Source organism: Pseudophryne corroboree, chromosome 3 (genome assembly GCF_028390025.1).
Source record: "Pseudophryne corroboree isolate aPseCor3 chromosome 3, aPseCor3.hap2, whole genome shotgun sequence".
In the NCBI taxonomy this organism is placed as follows: Eukaryota; Metazoa; Chordata; class Amphibia; order Anura; family Myobatrachidae; genus Pseudophryne; species Pseudophryne corroboree.
Genome location: NC_086446.1, coordinates 144,783,279 through 144,803,404, shown reverse-complemented (window position 1 = coordinate 144,803,404; position 20,126 = coordinate 144,783,279). Strand labels below are relative to the sequence as shown.

Sequence of the window (20,126 nt, the reverse complement as noted above, 5' to 3'; positions counted from 1 at the left end):
ATACTTATTTTGCATAGGAGATACCATGGTCATGAAGATTGTTCTCCCAGGGTGAGGTTCATTCATTGTATTCTGGGTATGCTGACCCGTATGATTTCCCCAAATGTGGGAAACTCGACTGCATTATTTGTGGTAGTGGGGGACTGTGTTTGTTCTTTCCTCTGGTCAGCTCTGGTAAAAGTCAGATTTATTTGTCTCAGATCTTCCTCTAGCCTTGTTCTTCTTTCGAGAGATTCCTTGTGCTGCCTCAGTTGGATCTCCTTCACTTGACAGGGGGGTGCCCGAGCAGCGACCCTCCCCAGCTCTAGCCCAACTCCTACTTACCTGCCAGGTGATATACTATGATCATGAAGGTGCTTCTCCCAGGGCAAGGCTCACTCATTGCACTCTGGGTGTGCTGCTCCTGTGATTTTTCCAAATGTGGGAAACTTGACTGCATAATTTGTTTTTCCCCTGGTCGGCTCTCGTATAATTCAGATCTCTTTGTCTCAGGTCTCTCTCCAGCCTAGTTTGCTGTCTGTTTCCACTTCTCTTTTCTTGAGCCGCTCCCTTCTATGCCCTTGCGCACTATCCTGACTTCTCCCGTCTGCTTAATTTGACTACAACCACCAATATATTCTGCTGCACTATATATATGCAAAGCTAATTCTGCTGGGTAATTACAACTGACTAAAACCACCAATATATTCTGCTGCACTATATCTATATTTGCAAAGCTAATTCTGCTGGGTAATTACAATTGACTACAACCACCAATATATTCTGCTGCACTATATCTATATATGCAAAGCTAATTCTGCTGAGTAATTACAATTGACTACAACCACCAATATATTCTGCTGCACTATATCTATATATGCAAAGCTAATTCTGCTGGGTAATGCAAATTGAAACATTATTGCATAGTATGTGATTTTGAAGTACTTTTTTAAAGTTTTGAATGATATAGACCCAGTTTAATCTTTGTGGAATGCCTGGTTGTTGTTTTTAAGGTAATTTATTGCCTGGCATTTGAGGGGGTGGGGTGTGGTTACAGATTTCAATTATTGGTTTCACTTGTAATAGTCTTCTACTTAAGTCCAATGGTGTAGGCTGTGCAAAGCCGTTTGGCTGTGCATTTATTGATCTAAGCATGCATTTTTATCAAAGCGTGATAAAATTGACACATAACAGCAGTGTTCAATCAGCATTAATTTATCTTCAGCTGATATCGATTGTGAATTGACGTTTCTTCTCTTCTTGTCACCTACAGGTAATTACAATTGACTACAACCACCAATATATTCTGCTGCACTATATCTATATATGCAAAGCTAATTCTGCTGGGTAATGCAAATTGAAACATTATTGCATAGTATGTGATTTTGAAGTACTTTTTTAAAGTTTTGAATGATATAGACCCAGTTTAGTCTTTGTGGAATGCCTGGTTGTTGTTTTTAAGGTAATTTATTGCCTGGCATTTGAGGGGGTGGGGTGTGGTTACAGATTTCAATTATTGGTTTCACTTGTAATAGTCTTCTACTTAAGTCCAATGGTGTAGGCTGTGCAAAGCCATTTGGCTGTGCATTTATTGATCTAAGCGTGCATTTTTATCAAACCGTGATAAAATTGACACATAACAGCAGTGTTCAATCAGCGTTCAATCGAAGTGAAAAAGAAGGAAAACAGAAGCACACCAATCTAACAAAACAAAGAAAACTGAAGAACTAATAACAAATGTGAGTCACTTACTCCTCAGATCACTCACCTCCTGATTGTTGCATCTGATTACATAGCACAGAACTACCTTACTTGGACATTTCATAAACCATCCATTTCACCTACAAATGCCTGTATCTGTATTATTGTAATTTTGTTTTTTAAGCACAGCTGCACCAATGCAATTTTACCTGCAAACACTTAAAACATCTAACATAATTACCATTGCTTCTTAAACCTCTCACAATCCTTTCATTTCTTACACTCCAAATACTTTTCTGCACCCACTTTATCTACGCTTTTGACTCATTTCATACTAAATCTACACCCCTTGAGCCTACACAGCTTTTCTCACCTGCATTTCTGCAATTCTTCTGCTCGGATTGCCTTACAGTCTCCTCTCCTACTTCCACTTTCCCTCAACCTATTTACCTACTTAACACTATGTCAAGGTTTTCTTATACTCCCCACATCACTAAGTGTCTACCTAATAATGTATCTTTAGCCTTCCCCCCTAGTCTCCTCCACCTCCTCCTCTCTCCCCTCCTCTGTCTCCCCTCCATCCCTCTGTTTCCTTCCCCCACCTTTCCTGTTACCCCACTTTCATTCACCTCTGCCCCATGGTCCTGCTACCCCACAACTCAGCCCTGCTCCCTCTCTCCCTTCCCTGTCACCTCCCCACACCCCCATCCACATCACACTGACCTCCCTCCCTGCCCACCTCCTGCAGTTTCCCCTCCTAGCTCAGGCACCCGTACCATCACTACTCTCTCATCATCCCTGCCCTCAAAGTTAATCCCACCTCATCGCTACAGCAACCCTGAAAATCTAATTCACATCTCTCCCACAAACTCATACCCCCTATCCTGTGCCCTCTGGAATGCCAGATCTGTTTATAACAAACTGGTCCCCACTCATGACCTTTTCATTTCCAACTCCCTACACCTACTAGCCATTACTGAAACTTGGATTACGCCCTCTGACACTACTTCTGCTGCTGCTCTCTCTGCTGGGGGCCTTACATTCACACACACACCCCGACCTGGGGGTCGCCATGGGGGTGGTGTTGGGGTCCTTTTACCTTCTAGTTACTCCTACCAACTCATACCACCAGAACCATCCCTTATATTCTTTACATTTGAGGTCCACGCCATATGCCTCTTCCAACCAGTTTATCTTAGAGTAGCTGTCATTTACCGCCCCCCTGGCACTGCTTCCAAATTAATCGACAACTTTGCTTCCTGGCTTCCTCACTTCCTCTCTTCTGACATTCCCACCATTATCCTAGGCGATTTCAACATCCCTATTGACATCCCCACACAATCCCCTGCCTCTAAACTCCTTAACCTCACCTCTTCACTTGGTCTCTCCCAGTGGACCTCCTCACCCTCCCATGTGAATGGGAGCTCACTGGATCTGGTCTTCACTCACCGCTGTGATATTTCTGATTTTTCCAACTCCCCATTTCCCCTCTCTGACCACCACCTGCTCTCCTTCAACCTATCTCTCTCGACTTCCCCATCTCTACCTCCTAAGGCTACCATCACTAAGCGTAACATTGAAGCTATTGACACCACATTCCTTTCCTCCCTGTTTGACTCACTTCTCTCTCCTATTCTCTCTCTCTCATGCCCTGAACAAGCCACTTCCACATACAATGCTTCCCTTACTTCTGCTCTTGACTCTGTTGCTCCACCAACCACTATTCACCCTCACAAATTAACACCTCAACCCTGGCACACCAAATGCACCAGATATCTGCAAAAATGCTCACGTACGGCTGAGCGACACTGGAGGAAATCACGCTCTAAGGCAGACTTCCTCCATTTCAAACTTATGCTCTCATCCTTCAGTGCTGCCCTTTCTCTTGCTAAACAGTCATACTTCAAGAACCTCATCTCCTCCCAGTCTTCCAACCCCCGGCGCCTCTTTGCCACTCTCAACTCACTCCTCTGCCCACCTCCACCTCGTCTCCCTTCCTCACTCTCTGCTCTTGACTTTGCCACTTACTTCACATCCAAAATTGACTCCATACGTCAGGACATCACATCACACCAGACTATCAGTAACCAGCCTTCTCCCAACCCTTACCAACCCTCCCCATCCCTCGCACCAACTCTGTCATCTTTCTCCCATGCATCTGGAGAGGAAGTCATGGCCCTCATTCGTTCCTGTCCCCTCACCACCTCCCCACTTGACCCAATCCCCTCCCACCTCCTTTGCCACCTCTCTTCTTCTGCTTTTTCCCATCTTTCCCACCTTCTCAATCTCTCCCTCTCATCAGGCACTGTCCCCTCTGCCTTCAAGCACGCTCTCATCTCTCCTATTCTTAAAAAACCTACCCTTGATCCAAACACTCTCTCCAACTACCGACCCATCTCTCTCCTCCCTTTTGCCTCCAAACTCCTTGAGCGTATTGTCTACAACCGCCTTACTTCCTTTCTTTCCTCACACTCACTGCTTGACCCATTCCAGTCTGGCTTCCGTCCTCTCCACTCCACTGAAACTGCCCTTACAAAAGTATGCAATGACCTCCATGCTGCTAAATCTAAGGGACACTACTCTCTACTTATTCTACTTGATCTCTCTGCTGCTTTTGACACTGTGGACCATCCTCTCCTACTGCAAATCCTTCACTCCATTGGTCTGCGTAACACAGCCCTCTCTTGGTTGTCGTCCTAACTTTCTGACCGTTCATTCTCTGTCTCCTCTCATGACTCCACCTCCCCCTCACTTCCACTAACTGTAGGGGTACCCCAAGGTTCTGTCCTTGGTCCTCTTCTCTTTTCTCTCTATACGTCCTCACTAGGTAAGCTCATTAGTTCTTTTGGTTTCCAATATCATCTCTATGCTGATGACACTCAAATCTATCTTTCCTCTCCAGACCTCTCCCCTACTCTCCTCACTCGTATCTCCAACTGTCTCTCTGCTATCTCTTCCTGGATGTCCCAGCGCTTTCTTAAACTTAACATGTCTAAGACCGAGCTGATCATCCTACCTCCCTCCCGCATAACCTCACCTCCTACAATCTCATTATCTATTGATGGCACTACTATCTCCTCTACCCCCCAAGTGCGCTGTCTTGGAGTAATCCTTGACTCCTCCCTCTCCTTCAAACCACACATTCAGCACCTCTCACAAACCTGCCGTTTTCATCTAAAAAATATTTCCAGGATCAGACCCTTTCTGACCCAGGATGCTACTAAGACTCTTATCCACTCACTGGTCATCTCCAGACTGGACTGCTGTAATCTCTTCCTGACTGGCATTCCTGACAAATACCTCTCTCCACTCCAATCTATCCTCAATGCTGCTTCCCGGCTCATTTTCCTCACCAAACGCACTACGTCCACCTCTCCTCTCTTACTAGTTCTTCACTGGCTCCCCTTCCCTTTCAGAATCCATTTCAAGCTTCTCACACTTGCTTACAAAGCCCTCACCCACTCCTCTCCCATCTACATCTCTGATCTTATCTCGCTTTACACTCCCACCCGCCCTCTTCGCTCTGCTAATGCACACCGACTCCTGCCTACGGATTACTTCCTCCCACTCCTACCTCCAAGATTTTTCACGTGCTGCACCACTTCTCTGGAATTCCCTATCTCTCCCCCTCAGACTCTCCACCTCTCTACAAAACTTCAAACGGGCTCTCAAGACCCACTTCTTCACCAAACCCAGCCAAATCTCATCCTAAACCTCTGTTCCACGCTCTCTATGTACCCCATCTGTCTCACCCCTGTCTGTCTACCCCTCCCTTTTAGAATGTAAGCTCTCACGAGCAGGGCCCTCTTCCCTCATGTGCTTACTCTTTTCTTACTTTAATAATCTTCAGCTGCACCAAATCCAGCAGTCTTCTGCCACCTGATACTTATTCCAGTGTCATCTGCTGATGTAGCTATGTTTATTTACCCTGTACTTGTCCTATATTGTTGTCAACTGTAAATTGCTGTTTTCCTGTTTGATTATTTGTTTATGTACTCTGTAATTGGGCACTGCGGAACCCTTGTGGCGCCATATAAATAAAGGATAATAATAATAATAATAATAAATAATATAATATATAGCAGTACGGTACAGTAGGCCACTGCTCTACCTACCTCTGTGTCGTCAAGTATACTATCCATCCATACCTGTGGTGCATTTTAGAAAAAAACATGTCTCGGCAGAGCAATCTATAAATCCATAATTTTTCAGACAGCAACAGTGGGTATTGTAATAGTCACCCAATCCATCACTTTTATAGGGTTACATGCACCCACATGCTACAGCCTGTCTCAATAATTTTACTGTCACGGTGTGTGTGTTTGTGTTTTTATTTGGGTATTTTTTGTTGTTGTAGAACTACAGGTACCAGCAAGCCCGTTATTTCCCCGCCTGCTGGTACTTGAGGTTCTCCAAGTACCAGCAAGCGGGGGAGGCTTGCTGGGCCTTGTAGTTCCACAACAACAAAAACAATATTCTTTTTTTACACACATGGCTATCAGCCCGGCACCCACCACCCAGGGGTGCTGGGGACAGCCTCGGGCTTCACCTCTGGCCCTTGGGTGCCTCGAGGGGAGGAACCTCTTGATTTAAGGGGTCCCCACTCCTCCAGGGAACCCCGGCCAGGGGTGACTAGTTGGAGGGGTAATGCCAGGGCCGCAGGGACCTACATAAAAGTGTCCCCCGTCTGTGGCATTATCTCTCTGGCTAGTGGAGCCCGGTGCTGGTTTTAAAAATATGGGGGACCCCTACATCTTTTGTCCCACGTATTTTTGGAACCTGGACCGTTCTAAGAGCCCGGTGCTGGTTGTCTAAATACGGGGAACCCCTGTCCAATTTTCCCCCCAGTATTTAAATAACCAGGACCAGCTCAAAGAGCCCGAGGCTGGTTATACTAAGGAGGGGGGACCTCACGCATTTTTTTTAACCCATTCAGACCCTTCTCCTTTAAGTTAATGGAAGCCCTGGACAACAAAAGTGCATTCATGTCCTCCTCCCTCACCCTTCCCAGTCCCAAACACTCATTTTTTTTTCTTTAAAAATGTATAATATATAACAAGAACAATGAGCAGGCAGGCAGCGGGCATTGGCGGCATCGGACTGAGATAGAAATTAGTGGTGGAGGGCTGGGTCAGTTGATTGTGGGAGAGTTTGTAAGCCATTGACGGTGGCAGCGGGTATCGGCTCAGAGGCAGTAGCGGGCATTGGCTAAGGGTCATCGGCAGGATTCGGCGGAAATTATGGCTGTAGTGCCTCACTAGCCACTGACCTCACCGCACGCCACTGTGGGACAGATGTAACATGCAGAGAGAGGTAGATTTGGGAGGGGGAATGTCCTAGCATAACTGTTAATTGCAGTGTAATACTGTAATTCAGCTGTGCAGCATTTGTGGCTAAATGTCAAAGAAGCCAGTATTTACCCCGCATGCAAAACAATAAATGTATTTGAACATACCTCCCAACTATACCAATTTTTGCAGGACAGTCACTTTTTTTGGGAATGTCCAGCTAACAACCCCCCCCCCTGTGGGGGCCGCAGTGTCCCATAGTCATGGGGAAGGGGGGGGGGGGGTGGAAGGCTCCCTGTAGCTTTTTGCTCTGCAAATATGCACATTGTGGGTAATTCAGACCTGATCGCTAGGGTGTGTTTTTTGCATCCCTGTAATCAGGTAGTTGCCGCCTACAGCGGAAGGGAAAATTTGCTGTGCAGGTGTGTGATCACATGTGCACAAGAGCTGCACAGCTCAGCACTTACTCAGCCATTGAGGTGACGTCACAAATCCTCCCACAAAACGCCGGGTCCCTCCAGTGTTTTTCCGGACACTCCCTAGAAACATTCAGTTGCAACCCACACAAACACCCTCTTCTTGTCAATCTTCTTGTGATCTCCGGACCGTCGCACTTACGCATTGTGGCGCATACGCTTGTGCAGTGCAGACCTGATTGCCCGTTGGGTGAAAATAAATTGAAGCGATCTGGTCTGAATAAGCCTCAATGTCTATTCACGGGAGACAGAGGGGCTGGGGCATGGCCAGCAGCTCACAGAGCACCTATAATGACAAAAATGGGAGACATGGCTCATGATCGCGATATACCTGCGAAGGTACGCCCTCTACTGATTGACAGGCAGAGGCATTCGCATTTTCTGCGGGGCACCCGGAGAAAATGTAGGCACACGCACAGGATGGACCCTGCGTATATGCCCCAATCCTCTTCATAGTTTTTGCGGTTGGAACGCGTATTACGATCCAAACTGAATTAGGCCCTATGTCTTATATACACGAGCAGTGTGAAAATGGGGGTAATTCGATGGGGGTAATTCCAAGTTGATCGCAGCAGGAATTTTGTTAGCAGTTGGGCAAAACCATGTGTACTGCAGGGGAGGCAGATATAACATGTGCAGAAAGAGTTAGATTTGGGTGAGTTATTTTGTTTCTGTGCAGGGTAAATACTGACTGCTTTATTTTTACACTGCAAATTAGATTGCAGATTGAACACACCACACCCAAATCTAACTCTCTCTGCACATGTTAAATCTGCCTTCCCTGCAGTGCACATAGGTGGTCATTCCGAGTTGTTCGCTCGGTAATTTTCTTCGCATCGCAGCGATTTTCCGCTTAATGCGCATGCGCAATGTTCGCACTGCGACTGCGCCAAGTAAATTTGCTATGCAGTTAGGAATATTACTCACGGTTTTTTCATCGTTCTGGTGATCGTAATGTGATTGACAGGAAGTGGGTGTTTCTGGGCGGAAACAGACCGTTTTAGGGGCGTGTGGGAAAAAATGCTACCGTTTCTGGGAAAAACGCGGTAATGGCTGGAGAAACGGAGGAGTGTCTGGGCGAACGCTGGGTGTGTTTGTGACGTCAAACCAGGAACGACAAGCACTGAACTGATCGCACTGGCAGAGTAAGTCTCGAGCTACTCAGAAACTGCACAGAGATGTCTTATCGCAATAGTGCAAATCTTTCGTTCGCAATTTTAAGATGCTAAGATTCACTCCCAGTAGGCGGCGGCTTAGCGTGTGCAATGCTGCTAAAAGCAGCTTGCGAGCGAACAACTCGGAATGAGGGCCATGGGGGGTAATTCTGAGTTGATCGCAGCAGGATTTTTGTTAGCAGTTGGGCAAAACCATGTGCACTGCATTTACGAACAGATGATTTTTTATATAAATTTTAAAATGTTAGTAAATGTGTGTTTTTTTTTCAACCTGGAAGCCCAACATCGATTAAGATCGATCTTAAATAGACCCCTGGGTTTTAAGGATAACCATGGTTGAGTCCAATGGTTAATTCACATTGACCGAAGTTCTAATTAAGTCACCCGTGCTCAAGCATGATATCCTTAAAATCTGGATTGCAATGACAGCATTTGGGAACTATGCCTAAGGGTTTAATTTTTACATTTATCCACTGACAATAAATCTACCTACAATATCCCTGTAACTGTTATGATTACAGTATTTCACTAAATAATTTAATTTGCTGAACCCTCTGTAAAAAGAAATATTAAGATGCTGTAATTCCCAGATGCAGCAAATTTGTTAGCTAGTGGGCAAAACCATGTGCACTGCAGGGATGTGGGGGGGGGGGGGGGCAGATATAACATTTGCAGAGAGATTTAGGTGGGTTATATTGTTTGTGTGCAGGGTAAATACTGGCTGTTTTGTTTTTACACTGCAATGTAGATTTCAGTTTGAACACACCGCACCAAAATCTAACTCTCTCTGCACATATTATACACCCCCCCCCCTGCAGTGTACATGGTTTTAGCTAATAAATTTGCTGCTGTGATCAGATCTGAGTTAAGCCCTATGTATTTGGCACTGGCAAAGGGTTAGAGCCTTGCTGTAGAACTCACACCTTTCTTATCATGCATTGTAATATTTCCTATGTCCTGATGTTGTGCTCTCTGCTCCATCCAAGTAAACAGCAATGTAGCGTGGCTATCAAAGAGCGTGAAGATTGCAGATTTCCTGGGATTAATGCTAAAGAATGCTATTATAGAGGCTGCTGCTTTAATTCAAGTGTCACTGGGGTTAAATGGTGTTTTTACCTTAAAAACACAGGTAGAGTATACAGTACAGTGGTAGAGTGGGAGCATGTAGTGCTATTGATTACAGATTTGATGGAGCTTAAACATGGATAAGGTCAATAGCTATAAGAGTTTATCTTGTGTATCCTTTATTCTTAGTCACGGTCAGATAAGATTAGAAAATACCATTTAAGTGGAAATTTCCTGTTAGCTGTTTTTCAGTTTGCTCAACTGTCTGATTAACTGGTCCTAAAAAAGGACCAAAGGAGCTAAATTGCCCTGTGATCTAGCTAAATTGCACCAGTTAAAAAAAAAAAAAAAACTAAGCTGCTGTAATTCCTGGATGTTTCCTTACTGCATCAACAGGAAGTGACAAGAAACAATGTAATGTGGAACCGTACAGCAGAAGGGATTGCGGCTACCCCACAATAAGTGCAGCGGAATGTAAGAAGAGGAATTGTTGCTTTGACTGCAGCATTCCCGGGGTTAACTGGTGTTTCTTCAAGTCACAAGGTATGGAGCTGCTGTATAGTTACTCGCAAGTCAGTAGTTGTATGATGCTCACACCTGTTAAGCTGGATACACACAGAATGCCCTACACAGGGGGTGAAATGAGCGCCCCCCCACCCCCCGTACGCTCAGCACACATCACGCTGTGCTGAGCGGGGGGAGAGATGTGTGCTGAGCAGTTCGCTCAGCACACATCTCTCCCCAAAATCGGTCCGTGAATACGGACCTTTAAACTGGATCCACACTTAGATTATCTGTCCATTTTTTTTTTCTAGTTGAAACAAAATTATGCTAATATGTGGCAGCAAATGACAATTGACCATTTGCTCACAAACACTGGAAAACATCCAAAAATGGTCATTTAGATAAATTGGTTAAATCCATTTCATTTAGCTAATTTATCCAAACTACCTTTATTGTATCTTTGTGGGTGAATGATGTGTGGGTCAGTGTTGAGGGTGGTGGAGGAGATGGGTAATAGGCACAGCAGGGTGTGGACAGTCAAATAGTGTGCTTAGAGGTTCAGAGTCATTGTATGAGACTCTGGCAACAGTGAATTGATGAGTCTGGTGTCCATAGGGTGGGACGCACTAACCTTTTTATGCTATTGAAATAGTTCTCCTCCTGACCGACGCAGTTCCTTGCTCCGAGGTTGGTGTATTGTCCTGTTGCAGCGCCTCTCCACTGTGGTCACAGTGAGCTGTGTGGTGTTGCTGGCGCATGTCAATCTCCCCCCAACCTCCCTCTGGCATTTCAGACCTACGTACGCATGATGGGATCTTGTATGATATGCGCGTGTGCTGTAGAGATGAAAGTGGCGGTGAGGAGGCAGATCGTGAGATGGGGAAACTTTGTGGACTGTTAGCGAAGGGGAGCACTGGGCAATCTGAGTTGCAAAGAGGGCAGCAGAAGAGGTTATTGCATGTGCACTGGTGACAGGTCCATCCTTGGTGGCTAGCCTCAGTGGTAAAGGGGTACATGAGCTAGTGTCCCTTGGTCAGCCATGTACCATGGCCACCTCCCTACCTCCTATATATTCTCCCAAATCTGTCACTTTGTTACGGTCTGCTGCTGGCACTGGTGTATCGTCCTGCAGATGCCGTCTCCGCCCATTGCTGTGACTTCCCCCAGAGTTAGCCACACAGAGTGACAGATCTGGGAAAATATATAGGAGATCATTACTTTCACTTGCAGCCTACCTTATTTTTTGCAGCCTAGCATGCTCCTGACCCCTTCTCTCACTAATACTTATACAACATTCATGAACTCATCTTAAGGTTTCTTTATTATTCAGTCACACTGTCTTGGATCCAAACCATTTCCTGTGGCATTGCAGTCAAACAATTGAGCTATTTACCCTTGCATAGAAAGGTATAATCTAAGCTAGAGAATTCTATTTGGAGCTCACCTTGTACTTTGTGAAGAAATAATCAGCATTGTGGCTGAGCAGATATATGGAGTGTGTGGCTGCACACTGCATTGATCTGCTGAGTTGCAATGCTAATAATTTTTTTTTGCAAAGTACCAATAGCTTCATATAATGTTCACAATTTTTATGCAGGATCAAGTAGCTCAATGGGTAGGGTGTTTGATTAGAATTCAACAGGTTATAGGTTTGAATCCTGGGTATGGTAGTTTGAGGTGTTATTTAATAAAGTGTGTTTATATATTAGTCACACATGGCTTACTTGTACAAATGGCATGTCACCAGTTAGTGCTGACTGCTGATATGCCATTTGCACAAGCAAGCCATGTGTGACTGTATATGCATTTAAGGAGGGCCCCCCGGCAATACCACAAACCATTGAGTGTCAAGTATACTAGATATATCTTCATATCTCATGTGCTTTCTCTGAGACCAATCTTGTTATGCCCCTTCCCCACGAGGCATGCGCCTTTTGTCCATATTGCAAAAATAGTGTGGGGGGGGGGGGGCATATAATTCTCTGTCACAGGGCACTAAAAAGTCTAGTTATGGCTCTGGTATGCATTATGTAATCTGGCAGACCATCTCTCCAACACTGGCTGATTGGAATAGAAATCCGGTTATCTATGTGAGCAAATGACCATCAACGATTTACTCTCAAACACTAGAAAATGGACAAAAATGGTCCCCTAAACAAATTGGTTAAATTTTGGGTTTAACCAATTTGTGTAATGACCATTTTTGACCACTTTTCTAGTGTTTGGGAGCAAATGGTTAATTGACATTTGCTCCTATACATTACCAGATTTTTATTCCATCCATCCAGACTGGATAGATAGCCTGACAGATAATTGTGTAGTGTACGCCCAGGATAACTGTCAGTTATGCTTTCTTTTATGATGGCACACAAATGGGTGGGCAGATCCAGGGCAAGCACTGCCCACTCATGCATAGTTGTCAACTGATGTGAAGTTCCAGGGGGCAATCTCAGTTATAAATAAAAGTATCTGGAAATTGTCCCTAGTTTAATAAAAAAAAAAAAAATTGATCAACTCCATTTATTTAGTATGATATCCCAGGTGATAGGATGCCGACATCTCAAACTACAATACCAAGGATTCAAACCTATAACCTGTTGAATTCTAATCAAACACCCTACCCATTGAGCTATTTGATCCTGCATAAAAATTGTGAACATTATATGAAGCTATTGGTACTTTGAAAAAAAAAGTATCAGCATTGCAACGCAGCAGATCCATGCAGTTTGCAGCCACACACTACATGTATCTGCTCAGCCACAATGCTGATTATTTCTTCACAAAGTACAAGGTGAGCTCCAAATAGAATTCTCTATCTTAGAATTATACCTTTCTATGCCAAACTTAGAAGTCGGGCCCCCCACCCTGGGATCCCTCAGAGGGAGGCCCGCCCCGTCATGCGGCAGGCTTGTCCGTTTTGGAAGCAGGCTGACGGGCAGCCCAGGCTTGCTTCAGTCTGGGCTTGGCAGGTCTGGAAGCATGAGCTTGCTTTGGGTATGCCTGACCATGGGTACGCTTTACCTGGAGGATGAAAGGGCCAAGGAAAAGTACTTTTAGCCTTCTACGTGGTAGGAGTCATACTAGGTAGGCAAGTTGTTTTAGCAGTAGCCAGATCAGCTACAATCTTATTGAGGTCTTCTCCAAAGAGAGTGTCTCCCTTGATAGGAAGCACCTCCAGGGTTTTCTTGGAATCCATATCCACCGACCAGGATCTCAACCAGCTGTATAAAGTATTACCTTGGAACTGGCTCTCCACTCCCCATTATCTGGTTATCATGACTTCCTCCGCCAGTTTCCAGACTCGCTTGCTGAAGCTCGGCCACTTCTTCCTAGCAGCAGGCTCCTGGATCACTGGGCAGCAGAGGTGCTTGGGAGCCGGATGGGGGAGGAGCAATAAGGCAGGCAGCCTTTGGCGCACACACACACACACACACACACACACACCAAAAAAGAACATATCCCAGTTTAACATAACGCTATGTGGTGCAAGGTATGGAGCTGGTCACTTGTATCAGACCTCTGACATTTGCCTTTTCACCCATATTGCATACTTTTTCTTGCAGGTTGTGTCTTAATTCAAGAAGTGTTCTAAGTACTTCAGCTTAGTATCTTTACTGACCCCTCTTTACCCCACACTACATAACTGACCCCTCTATACCCTACACTACATCACTGACCTTTCTATAACCATCACTGCATTACTGACCCCTCTTTACAGTACACTGACCTCTATATACCTGCTAGTACATCCCTGATGCCTATATTCCCTACGCTACATCCCTGACACCTCTATTCCCTACGCCACATCCCTGATGCCTCTATTCCCTACGCCACATCCCTGACGCCTCTATTCCCTACGCCACATCCCTGACGCCTCTATTCCCTACGCCAAATCCCTGACGCCTCTATTTCCTACGCTACATCCCTGACGCCTCTATTCCCTACGCCACATCCATGACGCCTCTATTCCCTACGCCACATCCCTGACGCCTCTATTCCCTACGCCACATCCCTGACGCCTCTATTCCCTACGCTACATCCCTGACACCTCTATTCCCTACGCTACATCCCTGACGCCTCTATACAGTACAATGCATTACTGATCCCTCTAGACCATACATCCTCATTACATCAGAGAGTTAGTGAAACACTGGAAAAAATAAGGGTATAAGTGGACTACAGAAACTGATGCTCTAAACAAAGGAGAGAGAGAGAGAGAGAGAGAGAGTAAAGCACAAGGGAAAGTGGGCAATTGGAACACCATAGAGAGAGGAGAGATAGAAATGCCTGAAAAAGTAAAGGGGGTTGGGTATGGCATCCGGCGCTCGGGATTCCAGAGGTCACATGATCCCTAATCCTAATACTAACCCTCTGGGGGGGTGGCGGATAGGGCTAACCCTCAGGGGGTGGCAGCTAGGGCTACCCCCCCCTCCTAGTGCCTTCCCTTACACCACCTCCCCTGGTCCGACTCCTAACCCTCCCTCCAATACTCACCTTCGGGATGTTGGCTGTCTGTGTGCCGGCACCAGTCTCCCAAGTGGTGTCAGGATTCCAACATCGGTCAAATGACCGCCGGTATACCATCTGCCGGGATGGTAAATGTATCCTGAGGACAGGTAGTGAGTGTGGAGGGATAGGTGGTTCAGTAAAATGTAACGGCTCAAACTGCGATCATTCACTGATAAATTGATTTATAGCTCTCCCTTTTTAACCATTGCAATTATAAAAGCAATGTTTTTTTAAACTTTTAAATAAAGCTTGTTAGCATCCCCAGCACACTGTATATGCTGGGAGATGTAGTTCTCAATATGAAAACATTTAATTACTGTATGAACTCTAATCCCACAACTGAAACCTGGATGGTGCTCCTGGCAAGTGACATCCTGGCCAAGGGGTAGATACGCCCCTGAGGGTCAGGGCCAGCAACAGAAATCTTGGGCCCCAGTACACTGATATCTCTGGGGCCCCCTTAAGCCCCCCTTAACTTGGCAGAGGGATCTTTAAAAAAAAATGGAGCCTTTGACTCGGACCGTCAGTGAGGCCGGCAGGTGGTTTTCATACTGGGCTATCCAGCTCTTCGGTGGCGGTGGCAGGGACATTCAGAAAAGGGCCAGCACAGCAACATGCATAATAATGGCAATACAGTATGGACAACAGGGACTGGACAAAGTGATGGGGTAAAAGGAGGGGGGAGGGTTTAGTTGGCCTGTTGACACTGCAGCATACTTACGACTGCAAGGGATATAGGACTCTTGAGTTCACGGGCCAATTTCATGGCAGTCTCGGATAGGAGGGCATTGTGGATTCACCAAGGGAATGCTGATGCTGACTCCAAGAAGAAAGGGAGTCTCTTCCCTATGAAGGTGAAGCCTTGTTTGGCGACGGCCTAGTTAATTTGATCTCGGCAGCTCCCGCAGGTAAGCCAACCTTCTTGCCCTATGTTCCCTCTCAACGGATGAAGACGCATCATTATCTACCGCAGTCATTTTGGCCCAATAGATATGCAAGAAGTTAAGATTCCCCTTTCTTTGCAGGTAGAGGAAGGAGAAGGAAGAGGTCTGTAGCCTCTTCAAGATCGCAGGAGCAGAGATTGTCCTCTGCTTCTGCCAAATCCACTGCGTGACGCTGGGGCTTTCTTGCAGGAGCCCACACCAGTGGGGGCACGTCTAAAACTCTTCAGTCAGTTCTGGATTCATTCGGACCTGGACTCGTGGGTTTTACAAATAGTGTCCCAAGGGTACAAACTGGGGTTTCAAGACGTTCCCCCTCACCGATTGTTCAAATCGGCCTTAGTCAGCAGGGAGAAGGTTTTTATTCAAGCCTCTTCGTGGTCCCGAAGCCGGACGGCTCAGTCAGACCAATCTAAATTCTGAAATCCCTCAATTTCTTCCTAAAGAAATTCAATTTCAAGATGGAATCTCTCAGGGTAGTGATCTCCAGTCCGGAGGAAAGAGATTTCATGGTTTTGGTAGACATAAAGGATGCCTACTTACATGTTCCCATTTAGCCACTGCATCAAGCTACCTAAGGTTTGCAATTCAGGATTGTCATTACCAATTTCAGACATTGCCGTTTGGTCTGTCCACGGCTCCGAGGATTTTCACCAGGGTGATGGCGGAAATGATGGTTCTCCTTCGCAAGCAAGGAGTCACAATTATCCCGTACTTGGATGATCTCCTGATAAAGGTGAGATCCAGGGACCAGTTGGTGCAAAACATTGCACTCTCCCTGACAGTTCTTCAACAACATGGTTGGCTCCTACACTTGCCAAAATCGCAGTTGGTCCCAATGACGCGGTAGTTGTTTTTGGGAGTCATACTGGACACAGAAGAGGTTTTCTTCCAGGGGAAAGGCTATGGAGATCCAGAGTCTGGTCAAACAAATTCTGAAACCAGCAAGAGTGTTAATCCATCAATGCATTCGGTTGCTGGGGAAGATGGTTGTGGCCTACGAGGCCATTCAGTTTGGCAGGTTCCATGCTAGAGTGTTCCAGTGGGACCTGTTGGACAAGTGGTCCGGATCCCACCTACACATGCACCGGAGGATAATCCTGTCTTCCAAGACCAGAATCTCACTCCATTGGTGGCTGCACAGTTCTCACCTCCTAGAGGGGCGATGGTTCGGGATCCAGCACTGGATCCTACGGACCACAGATGCAACCCTCCGAGGCTGGGGAGCAGTCACACAGGGGGAAAACGTCCAAGGAAGATGGTCAAGTCAGGAAAGTTGTCTCCACATAAATGTTCTGGAGTTAAGGGCCATTTAATAACTGCAGACACAGTACGCACTGGGACGGGTGCCCAGCATCCTCTACAGACTAAGAGAAAAGGATTTACCGGTAGGTATTAAAATCCTAGTTTCTCTAACGTCCTAGAGGATGCTGGGGACTCCGTAAGGACCATGGGGATAGACGGGCTCCGCAGAGTTCATGATCTTCACTGAGGTAACGCACAGCACTGCAGCTGTGCGCCATTGCTCCCATACACCTCACATACTCCGGTCACTGTAAGGGTGCAGGGCGCAGGGGGGGCACCCTGGGCAGCAATATAAACCTCTTTTTGGCAAAAATATAACATATATACAGCTGGGCACTGTATATATGTATGAGCCCCCGCCAATTTTACAGTTTAAGCGGGACAGAAGCCCGCCGCCGAGGGGGCGGGGCTTCTCCCTCAGCACTCACCAGAGCCATTTTTTCTCCAGAGCACCGCTGAGAGGAAGCTCCCCGGACTCTCCCCTGCTTATACCACGGTAGAGAAGAGGGTTGAAAAGAGGGGGGGGCACAAAATTCGGCGCAAATTACATACAGCAGCGCTACTGGACAAACATTAAGTTATTGTGTTATTCCTGGGTTATATAGCACTGGGGTGTGTGCTGGCATACTCTCTCTCTGTCTCTCCAAAGGGCCTTGTGGGGAAACTGTCTTCAGAAAAAGCATTCCCTGTGTGTGTGGTGTGTCGGTACACGTGTATCGACATGTCTGAGGAAGAAGGCTATATTAGAGAGGAGCGGGAGCAAATGAATGTGGTGTCTCCGCTGACACCTGATTGGATGGATATGTGGAATGCTTTAAATGCTAGTGTAAACTCATTGTACAAAAGATTAGACAAGGCTGAAGCTTTGGGACAGTCAGGGTCTCAACCCATGCCTGATCCTATGTTGCAGGGACTGTCAGGGTCTCATAAGCGCCCACTATCCCAGATTGTTGACACAGATACCGACATGGATTCTGACTCCAGTGTCGATTACGATGATGCAAAGTTACAGCCAAAATTGGCAAAATCCATTCGATATATGATTATGGCAATAAAAGATGTTTTGCACATCACAGAGGAACCCCCTGTCCCTGACAAGAGGGTACATATGTACAAGGGAAAGAAGCCTGAGGTAACCTTTGAGGGGGTCACACGAGCTGAACGAGTTATGTGAAAAAGCTTGGGAATCTCCAGATAAAAGACTGCAGATTTCCAAAAGGATTCTTATGGCGTATCCTTTTCCATCAACGGATAGGTTACGATGGAAATCCTCCCCTAGGATGGACAAAGCATTAACACGCACAGCTACAGTTGGAAAATCAAATTTTTTACCTTATGTTCCCTCAAAGCATAAGAAAGCTCCGCATTATCAAATGCAGTCCTTTCGGTCACAAAGAAACAAGAAAGTGCGAGGTGCGTCCTTTCTTGCCAGAGGTAGGGGCAGAGGAATAAAGCTGCACAACACAGCTAGTTTCCAGGAACAGAAGTCCTCCCCGGCCTCTACAAAATCTACCTCATGACGCTGGGGCTCCACTGGCAGAGTCCGGCCCATGTGATGTCATGCAGCTGCTCTGACCACACCTCCTGTTTCTCCGTTGCCGACCCCATTTTGAAACCATGCCCCCGCACCGCTCCATCTCCGACTTGGAAATGGAGTGTTGTTGACCCCCCTCCCACCCCCCCCTTCACCGATTCACAGACAGAGGCGATCGCATTATCTGCGGAGTGTCGCAGAAAATGCAGGCGGATGCGTATGCTCTTAGCAGTTTTTGCAGTTGGATTGCGATCCAACCTGAATCAGGCCCCATTACCTATCACAATGCACTGCGGGTAGTACAAAATGGGGTTAATATAGGAGAAAAAACCCCAACCTTAACTGTCCCTGGTGGCTAGTGGAGCGGCTGCCCAGTAATCAGTGTCCACGCCAGTGCGCACACGGCCCGCCCCCATCAGCGGCCTCGTGATCCCGGAGGGCGGTGTGTGTGTGTGACTGACCTTAGGAAGAAACCGGAGCCTCCGCTGCAGTGACCCAGCAACCGGGGCACGGGAGTATACTGCGCCATTGGGAGTGATGGAGCTGCAGTAAAGAAGTCTATTAGACCTAGCCTGCTGCAGCCCTTGTAGATTCTTATAAAAAAAGTTCTTCTTTTCTTGCCAAAATTAATAGCTAAGAATAGGCTGCCTGAGGCATCCCCCTGTTAAGTGGCCTGCTACTGAAGGCACCAACTACAAACTGAGCTCCCTGTTCATGGAAGCGAGGTTATAGAGGAGGGGGCGCTGAGCATCTTGGGAACAGTCAAAAGCTTTGAGCCTGTTGGTGCCTCAGATCAAGATCCTACTCTACACCCCAATGTGAATCCTTGTGGAGTCCAGTGTACCCCACAGAAGAAATTAATGTGTCACACCCATTGGCAGCAACATTAGAATAGCTGCTGATGGGCACAATTGAGAAAGGAAGGGGGGAAAACATTTGAATCCAGCACATATATGTAATTTGAATATGTAATTTGTACCTTCCTACTTTAAAATGTAATGGATGAACCTCACCCTGTGAGAACTATCTTCATGATCAAGAGACCTCATATGCAAGATAAGTATGTGTTGGGATAGGGCTGTGGAGGGCGGCTGCTCGGGCACACCCCTGTCAAGTTAAGGAGATTCAACAGAGGCAGCACAAGGGAACTCTCATCTGGGGACAACAACTGCAGGGAGAACACATTTTCAGACGAATGTGGGAGGGCAGAAGGCTGCCTAATACTGAAGCACCCCCAAACAACAAACCAAATGCAGCAACTAGTGCAAGCATTCCTGGGGGAAGGCCTGCAGCAGATGGATTTGAATATGGTGATGTCATCCAAGCAGTGGGCATAGTTGGCTGCAACCCTCGTCTGCATATGAAAAGAGAAAAGGGTCACGCAGGGCATGGCGGCCTTTGTGGGGTTGCGCTTGGATGACGCCTAAATCGCTTTATACACCCCCACCCCCCATCAGTGTGGGCTCATGTTGGCCATGCCCCAGCCCCTGAAGCATTCAAGCTGATTTCTTGCAGCAGCTGGACCCAGTAACAGCTCCAGAGTTGCTCTACAAGACAAGTAAAAGGGTGTGAGCCCTGCAGCACCACCTGTAGTTTGCATACACACATATATAGGACAGCATCTCTTATATGCCCCAGGGTCAATAAAA

The 20,126-nt window shown here is 46.5% G+C and overlaps 2 non-coding genes across 2 annotated transcripts; both read left to right on the top strand.

Moving 5' to 3' along the window:
* On the top strand, positions 1-164 carry LOC134899029 (U1 spliceosomal RNA). The gene has a single exon (XR_010172715.1). It is a non-coding gene; the product is annotated as a U1 spliceosomal RNA (small nuclear RNA).
* Positions 165-316: 152 nt separating this feature from the next.
* On the top strand, positions 317-479 carry LOC134899632 (U1 spliceosomal RNA). The gene has a single exon (XR_010173284.1). It is a non-coding gene; the product is annotated as a U1 spliceosomal RNA (small nuclear RNA).
* The last annotated feature ends 19,647 nt before the right edge of the window (positions 480-20,126 follow it).